Here is an 8,473-nt window from a genome sequence, read left to right as displayed (position 1 = left end):
GCGTAGAAGGGCCGCGGCGCGAAGCCGCGCCGCTCCGCGGCCATGGGACCGGGGGACCCCACCCCGGGGCTGGCGGCCGTCGACGGCTGTCAAGGCTGCAGCACCTCGGCCTCACCAACATCTTGAAGTTTACGAAAAAGATTTTAGCAGACGTTCGACGTCACGTAGCCGCCGGCGGGCGCGAAGTAGCCGGGGCACGTGCGCCGGACGTCCTCCTCGTCGGAGTCGTAGTCGTAGTTGCAGATGCGCTCCGTGACGAGGACCTCGAGCCGCGGCGCCGCGGCCGTTCCGAGGAGCGACGCGAGCGTGGCGCCGTCGTCCCGGAGCTTCTCGAGGTCCGACGAGGCGAGGCGCAGGTTCCGCGCGCCCATGTCGCGGCCCCCGAGCGCGCGGCCGATCCGCGCGCGCAGCGCGCCCACCGACAGGGACCGAGCGCAGCGGCAGAACCGCGGCCCCGCGAGCGCGCCGGCCTCGGGGCTCCGCGCCGGCGCGCGGGACCAGGCGCGCTCGTTGGCGGCGCCGAAGGTCACGAGCACGAGCCGGCGCAGCGCCTTGGCGCGCGTCGCCTTCGTCGCGAGGCAGAGCTTGCGGTGGCCGCCGTCGTCGCAGTAGCCGGCGACGAGGTCGAAGGTCTCCGCGAGGGCGAGGAGCACGTGCCGCGCGGCGTTGATCGGTTGGTCCGGGGGCGGCGCGCTCATGCTTTGGCCGTGGATTGTCGGCTGCGGCGCGGCCATTGCCTCAGTCTTCGGGGTCAAATGTCGGCCCAGCTTTTTGTGTGACGCAACCGTGCACTCCGCTTCGAGGTGTGTGTGCTCCCTGATCCACCTTCCGAAAGGGGGCTGCGTCGACCGCCGCGCCGCCGCCGCCCGCCCGCGCGGCGTCCGCGCCATGCCCGTGGACACGGAGCGGAGCGTGCAGTACGAGATCGACACGCCGTACCTCAGCAAGGCCGCGCGGAAGCGGCTCAAGCGGCGGGTGCTCGAGGACGGCGAGAAGGTGCGGTGCCACTTCAGCAACACGCTCCTCAAGGGCGGCCGCGAGGTCGTCGAGCTCCCCTGCAAGCACTGCTTCCTCGAGACGGATCTGAAGGAGTATCTGTTCAGCGGCCGCGTCTGTCCCGAGTGCCACTTCGACCTCGAGACGAACAAGTGAGCGCCGCCCGGGGCGGGCCGCGGCGCGGGGCGGGCGTCGCGGCGCGGGCTTGGAACGCGGCGCAAAGCGGCGCGCCGGCGCTCCCGGGACCCGCGCGCGACCGCCGCGCGGCCGCCGCCCTCCGCGTCGTAAGAGGGGGAGCGTCGTCGCGGTTAGCAGGGAACCCCCCCCGCATACCCCACGAACCACCGCCCGCCTCACGTGTTCTCGCTGCGGAGGCCGTCGACGCCCGCGAGGATGACGTCGTAGTCGGCCTGGAGCTCGAGGGACGCCGCGTGGATGGCCATGCCGTCGCGCTTCACGGCGGCGAGGACGACGTCCTTCGTCGCCCGCAGGGCCTCCGACGCGTGGGCCAGGGCGAGGCCGTTCTGGGCGACGGCCGCGGCGACGACGTCCGCGTCGGCCCGGAGGTCCTCCGACGCGCGCGCGAGCGCGAGGCCGTCGCGCGTCACGGCCTCGAGCGCCGCCGCCTTGTCGTCGAGGGGCTCGCCGGCCGGCGCCTCGCCGCGCGCGGCGTCGGCCCTGGCGCGCCGCGCCGCGTCGCGCGCCTGGACCCACTGCGTCGTCTCGTCGGACTCGAGCTCGTCCGAGTCGACGACCTCGCGCAGCGCCGCGAGGTCCATGCGCCCCACGTGCGGCGGCTTCGCCTGCGGCGCCTTCCCGAGCTGGGCCTCGAGCGCGGCCTCGCCCTGGGCGACGGCGGCGGCCTTGGCGGCCTCGGACGACGCGACGACGGCCGCCATGCTGCCCCGGGTCGACGTGCCGCGGCCTTGTCCGTCGATGGGCCGGGGCTGCCTCTGGAGCCTCGCGTTGCTCGGGTCCGCGGCGATGGGCGACCTCGGCGCGCACGTCGGCGACGCGCTGGCGGCGCGCGCCCGGGAGACGCTGGACGCCGGCGAGGTCGCCGCCTGGGAGCGGCTCGCGACGCAGACCATCGACATGGGCATCGACTACGCCTCTCTGGGTCTTTCCTGGGACCACCCCCAGTCGCGCGCCGCGTCCTGTGGCCGTGACGATGTTCGAGAGATTTTGACCGCGAAAGCGACGCAAACGACGCGTCTCGTAGGTCGCGCGCGGCCTACCGGACGGGCGCCCACGCGAGCTGCCGGCGGTCGAGGCCGCGCCGCGACCGGAGCCGGGCCGCCGTCGCGGGCGCGCTCGCGCGGCGGCTCGACGGCGACGAAGGCGCGCTCGTCGCCGCGTTCCGCGCGGAGATCGGCGCGGGCGCGGGCGGCGGCGACGCCGGGGCCGTCGCGGCGGCGCTCGCCAGGGCAGCACAAGAGAGCGAGATTCCCAACTTCAAAGGCTCCGATCTCGGCCGTTTTCCACTCGTTTCGGCTGATTTTTGGACGAACGATCATCTCTCGGAACGGCCTCGACGCGTGGGTGCTTTTCTCGTGACGCGCGCGCGCGGAACGCTCATGTTGAAGCGACGTTGAATCTCTCTTGTCCTGCCCCCAGGCGCTCGCCGCGGAGCTCGTGCTCCCGCTCCGCGCGCTCAACGAGGACCGCCTCGCGGGCGACTCCATCGCGCGGACGTTCAACGGCGCCGCGCTGCCCGTCGATATAATGCGCGGCGTCGTCGATTCCATCACGGCGCGCGTGCTCGACGGGACGTTCGGGGCCTGGCGCTACGCGAACCCGACGTCGGCGGCGCAGCTCGCGGGCCTGTCGGACGCGCAAATCGCGCGCTGGGCGTCGGCCGACGCGACGCAGGTCGGGAACCTCCGGATCCACGAATGTGAGCCGGGGGATTTGGGCCTGTTTTCAGCGTCCTGTGGCGGTGACGATTTTCGAGAGATTTTGACCGGGAAAACGAAGAGAAATCGTTACCGACATGCTTGGTAGGCCTGTTCTGGGCGACGAAGATCGGCGGGCCGAGCCACGGCTTCGACTACGAGGGCCAGTGCCTGCTGCCCCTGCTCGCGAACGGGCGGCACAAGGTGATCCTCGTGAGCGACCCGGCCTACGCGGCGAACCCGGCCGGCCGCGCGCACTTCCGCCTGCTCTGGACGGACGGAGGCGCGCCCGTGCTCTGGCTCGAGGCCGTCAACGTCGACTTCGACGCCCGCGTCGACGCCTCGGCCTACGAGCCCGCCGTCCTCGCGCACGCCGCGCGCAAGGCCCGGGCCATGGGCGTCGCGCTCTCCGTCGCGCCGCACCTCGAACGCGCGCTCGCGGCGGCGGCGGGGGCCGCGAAGGGCGCCGTATCGACCCGGAGCGACCGGCTCGTCCTCCGCCCGAGCAACGCCGCCGTCGAGGCGAGCGACTACCTCTCGCAGAAGCACGACTGGCTCCAGGTCGACGAGGAGACGACGGGCCCGCACCGCCGCGCGGTCTACGCGCCGCCGGAGGGGGCGGCGGGGCTCGAGAAGTGGGAGCTCTGACGGGATTATTGACGTCAATTTGAAGTGTTGACTTTTGGTCCAGCGGTGAGCTGAGCTGTCCGACGCCGGCGCGGTGCAACACGCTCCGGTGCCGCACCACGCACCGCGCAATGCACAACACGCCGTTTAAGTGCTCCAGGTCGCACGCATGCGCGCCGCTCTCTTGCTGCTGCTCGCCGCGTCGGTCGACGGCCTCGTCGCCGGGCGGCGGCTCCTGCGGCGCGTCGCGCCGGCGCTGGCGGAGGTCGTGCCGGCGAGCACGCGGCGGCGGCCCTTGCACGACCTCGCCGACGTGGCGCGCGAGGGCCTGCTGGACGTGGGCGACGGGCACCGGGTCTACTACCAGGTCCGCGGCGGTAACGCGTCTTTGCCGCTCGCGCTCTTCCTCCACGGCGGCCCCGGCGCGGGCTGCGCGCCGAACCACGCGCGCTTCTTCGACCCGGAGAAGTGGCGCGTCTGCCTCCTGGACCAGCGCGGCTGCGGCCGGTCCGAGTACCCGGGCGCGAGCCCCCTCGAGGACAACGAGACGCCGCGTTTGGTCGCGGATTTGGAGGCGCTGCGCGCGGAGCTCCTGGGCGCCGAGCCCTGGGCGTGCGTGCTCGGCGGCAGCTGGGGCAGCACGCTCGCGCTCGCCTACGCCTGCTCGCACGCCGGCGCGCTGCGGTCCCTCGTGCTCCGGGGCGTGTGCCTCACAGGGCAGCACAAGAGAGCGAAATTCCCAACTTCAAAGGCTCCGATCTCGGCCATTTTCCACTCGTTTCGGCTGATTTTTGGACGAGCGATCATCTCTCGGAACGGTCTCGAAGCGTGGATGCTTTTTCCGGAACGCGCGCGCGCGGAACACTCACGTTGAAGCGACGTTGAATCACTCTTGTGCTGCCCAGGTGCCTCATGCGCGCGCGGGAGATCGACTGGCTCTTCGGGCCCCGCGGCGGCGCGGCGACGCTGGCGCCCAGGGGCTTCGACGAGTTCCGGCGCCACGTGCTCCCGGATGTGGATGTAACAACCCTGGGCGACCGCGACGTGCTCGACGCCTACTACGCCGCGTTCACGAGCGACGACGCCCGGCGCGACGCGGCGGCGCGCGCGTGGATGGCCTGGGAGGCCAAGGCGTCGTCGGCGTCGCGGCGCGCGGGCGTCGCGACGTTCCGCGAGGGCAACTGGTCCTTCGCCTGGGCGCCCCACATCCTCGCGGCCGCCGAGGCGAAGAAGAACGCGACGGCCGGCGGCGAGTTCTACGCGAACGCGACGACGTCCGCGGCCGCGGACCCGGCGAACGCGACGGCGGGCGCGGTCGTGCCGGCGCTCTCGGGCGCCGCCGTGCGCGCGGCGCTGCCCGGGAAGAAGAAGCGCGTGCCCGCGCAGCCCATGCTGACGTGCCACTACTCGGTCCACGACGGCTTCCTCGGCGAGTCGGCCGTCCTCGGCGCCGCGGCGGGCCTCGGCGACCTCCCGGCCATCGCCGTCCAGGGCACGGCGGACACGATCTGCCCGCCGGCGACGGCCTACGACCTACACGCGGCCTGGCCCGAGCTCGAGCTCCGCCTCGTCTCCGGCGCGGGCCACAGCCACTACGACCCGGACATCCAGCACGAGCTCCTCGAGGCCACGGACAAGACCCACGCGACGCTCTTCTCGTAAGCGCGGTCGTAGTACGGTCGTAGTACGGTCGTAGGGTGCCGGGGTCGTGCGACGTGCTCGATCGCCGAGTCGGTCCGATTCTGCCGCTTCTTTTGTTCAAAATCTCGCCAAGCGCAAATCTCAGCACGCGCCCGCGTGTGAAACCATCGCTCGCGCCCGGCGAAATGCGCGGCCCTGGCATGCACGAGAGGCGGGACCCTCATCGCCGGCGAACTGACTTCGGACCTTCGACGTGAGCCGGCTCTGAGCCGGTGAAGCTTCGCCTCGCCGAAGCGAGCAACGCGTCGCCGCGCGCGTACGCCGACGTCGAAACGGCGATTTCCCCCGCAGGCCATGGCCACCTCGAAGTCGAAGAAGTCGTCCAAGGGCCCCGTGCGCCGCTCGTCGCGCGCATCCAAGGCGCCGACGCGGTTTCGCCCCGCGTCCGCGGACATGCCCGAGGAGATCGCGGTCATGATCCGCGACGTCGCCGCGAGCGTCGCCGCGGACAGCGACATCCCCTTCGCGCCCGAGGCCGTGTCCATGCTCGAGGAGATGCTCGAGCCCATCTTCGAGGCGCTCATGATCAAGGCGCTTGAGCACGCCGTCAAGGCCGGCCGCGAGGCCATCACGGAGGCGGACATCCTCGCCGTGCGCTCGTCCGTCGTCGGCAAGGGCAAGAAGTGAGCGCGGCCAGACCTCGAGGCCCCGACTGGACGCGCGCGGCCCTCGCGTTAGTTACGTCGGCGCGACTTCCGCCGTGACTTTCCCCATGCTGGGTCATCTGGAGGCGCGTCTAGAGGCTGAGGGGCGGTAAGCTCAGGCCGCCGGGAGGAATCGAGGAGGAGGGGGCGCGAGGGACACCTATGAGGGGGGGGTGGCAATTCTACTGGTCCTCGGCGTCGTCGCAGGAGCCGCAGAAGGTGAACCACGCGCTGAAGAAGTACTGGACCTCGTCGTACTCGGGCGCCAGCTCGAGCGTGGCGCCCGGGCCGTCGCCGTCGGCGGCGCGCGTCGCGAGCGTCATCTCGCCGTCCGGGCCTTCGCTCAGGTCCTCGTCGGGCGCGTCCTCGCCGATGGCGTCGTCGTCCGCGGCCGCCTCCTCGTGGACGTCGGCGACGCCGCGGAGGCCCACGAGGCCGACGACGACCTTCGCGACGACCGTCCGCGAGTTGTTGGCGTCGAAGTTGGGCACCGTCGCGAGGTTCGGCACGCCGGGGATGGGGAACTGGCTGAGGTCGAGGGACATGCACTTGACGATGGCGTTGACGACGGGATTCACGAGGCCGCCGAAACCCGGGAACGGCGCGAAGCTGCTCACGAGGGCCTTGAGCCCCCGCCGCACGGACCAGATCGCGAGCTGCGCCGCGCGCTCGCGGTGGACGCACGCGAGCACCATGGCGTTCTCGCGGGCCGCGGCGCGCGCGTCCGCGGCGGCGCCGCCGTCGGCCGCGGGCGGCGCGCCGCCCGCCGGGGCCGGGCTTCCCGCGGGCGCCTGGAGGCGCGCGCGAAGGCCCGCGCCGACGACGCCGTACCACTTCTTGAAGTCCGCGGCGTCGTCGACGACGAGGTAGCTGCCGGTGGCGTCGCGGAGCACGTAGCAGACGACGGGCGGCCGGTCCGTCGTCGTCACCGCCCCCGTCTTCTCGGCCGCGCCGCGCCGCGGGACGCACGCGCGGCCGTCGGAGCGGCAGACGCGGCCCATGGCGTAGAAGCGCGCGTCGCAGTAGAGCAGGTCCAACTTGTTCTTGGGGTCGATCATGCTCTCGAAGATCTTCACGAACGGCGCCCAGAGCGCGTCCATCGCGCGCGCGACGACCGCGCGCATCGCGTCCGCCGCGCCGCGCCGCGCGCCCGCGGCCGCGCGCGCGCGCGCGCCCCGGAGGTCGCACCTGAGGATCTTCTTTTTCGGGAGCGCGACGTCGCCGCCCCGCGCGGCCGCGTCGACGTACGCGCGGACCTCGTCCTGGGCGCGCTCGACGACCGCGGCCTCGACGTCGCCGGCGGTCGGCGCGGCGGCGGCGGCGGCTTCCATGCGCACGCGGAGCTCGTCGTCCGCGGTCCGCGCCACCGACCGCGTCGTCAGCCACTTGCCCCGGGCCGCCTCCCAATTTTCGCGAGGCCCTCCTCCTGGCGCGCGAGGGCCGCGTCCGCGTCCGCGTCCGCCTCGGCGCCGCGCGCGAGCAGCGCGTTCCAGAAGGGATCACTGTCGACGGCCGGATCGGCGCACTCGGCCTCGAAGACGCGCCGCGCGCTCGGCGCCTCCGCCTCGGGGAACGCGACGACGAGCGTTCGCCCGCCGTAGCGGAGGCGCACGACCAAATTCTGGGCCTCCTCCTCCGCCTCGCCGTCGTCGTCGTCCTCCTCCTCCTCCTCGGCCGGGCAGCACGCCTTCCGGCACCCGTCGAGGCAGCGGCCGCAGCAGCACCGCGCGACGCATCGCACGAGACACATGCACGACCCCACGACGCACGCGTAGCAGCAGTTGTAGCAGCATTTCGCGCAACGCTGGCACGTCCGGCGCGGACACGCGAGGCAGTCGGCGAGCGCGCTCATGCCTGTGTGGAAATCAACCACTGGTTTGGGACGTCCCGACAAAACTGTGAAATTCTCTAGCTCGGCTAATTTTTGGACGAATCGATTGCTCTCGTCGAGTCCTCGAAACACGACAGAAACTCACGTCGAGACGGTCGAATACGCGCACATTGAAGTCGGGTTGAAGATTTGATTTCCACACAGGCTCATGCAGTAGTGGACGAAGAGGAGAAAGCAGACGGGTGCGAAGAGCAGCAGCTGGACGAGCGCCGGGGACCGCCGGAGGATGAAGAGGCTTTCGCCGATGGCCCGGTTCGCGTTGTAGCGCTTGCCGCGGCCCGCCCGCGCCGGCTCGACGGGTACGCCCGCCTCCGTGGACACCTTCAAGCGCCGCAGGGGTAGGAATTCGCCCATGGTCGCGCGGTGGAGGCTGTACGCGCCTAAACGGCCGGGCCGCGACGTCGTCGTCTTCATGATGGACCACGCGGTCTTCGTCATCCGGCCCATCTCCATGGCCACGCCGGCCGCGCGCGGGGGCCGCACGAGCACCGCGCGCCGCGCCAGGATCATCTTCTCGGCCTCGCGGACGCGGAGCACGAGGTCGTGCACGGGCATGGCATTGATCGCCGCGTCGACCTTGGGGTCCGTGATGAGCTTGCGCTGGACGAACTTGACGGTGCTGTTTACGCGCTTATCGAGCGATGCGGAAATGCTCCGCGTGAGCTGCTGGACCCGCCCCAGGTTCTCAGCCTCGGACTCTGCTGATGCCTCCGCTTCGG

Source organism: Aureococcus anophagefferens, assembly GCF_000186865.1.
Source record: "Aureococcus anophagefferens unplaced genomic scaffold AURANscaffold_14, whole genome shotgun sequence".
NCBI classification, from domain to species: Eukaryota; class Pelagophyceae; order Pelagomonadales; family Pelagomonadaceae; genus Aureococcus; species Aureococcus anophagefferens.
The sequence above is the reverse complement of the archived record's forward strand: the minus strand, read 5'-3'. Positions refer to the sequence as shown.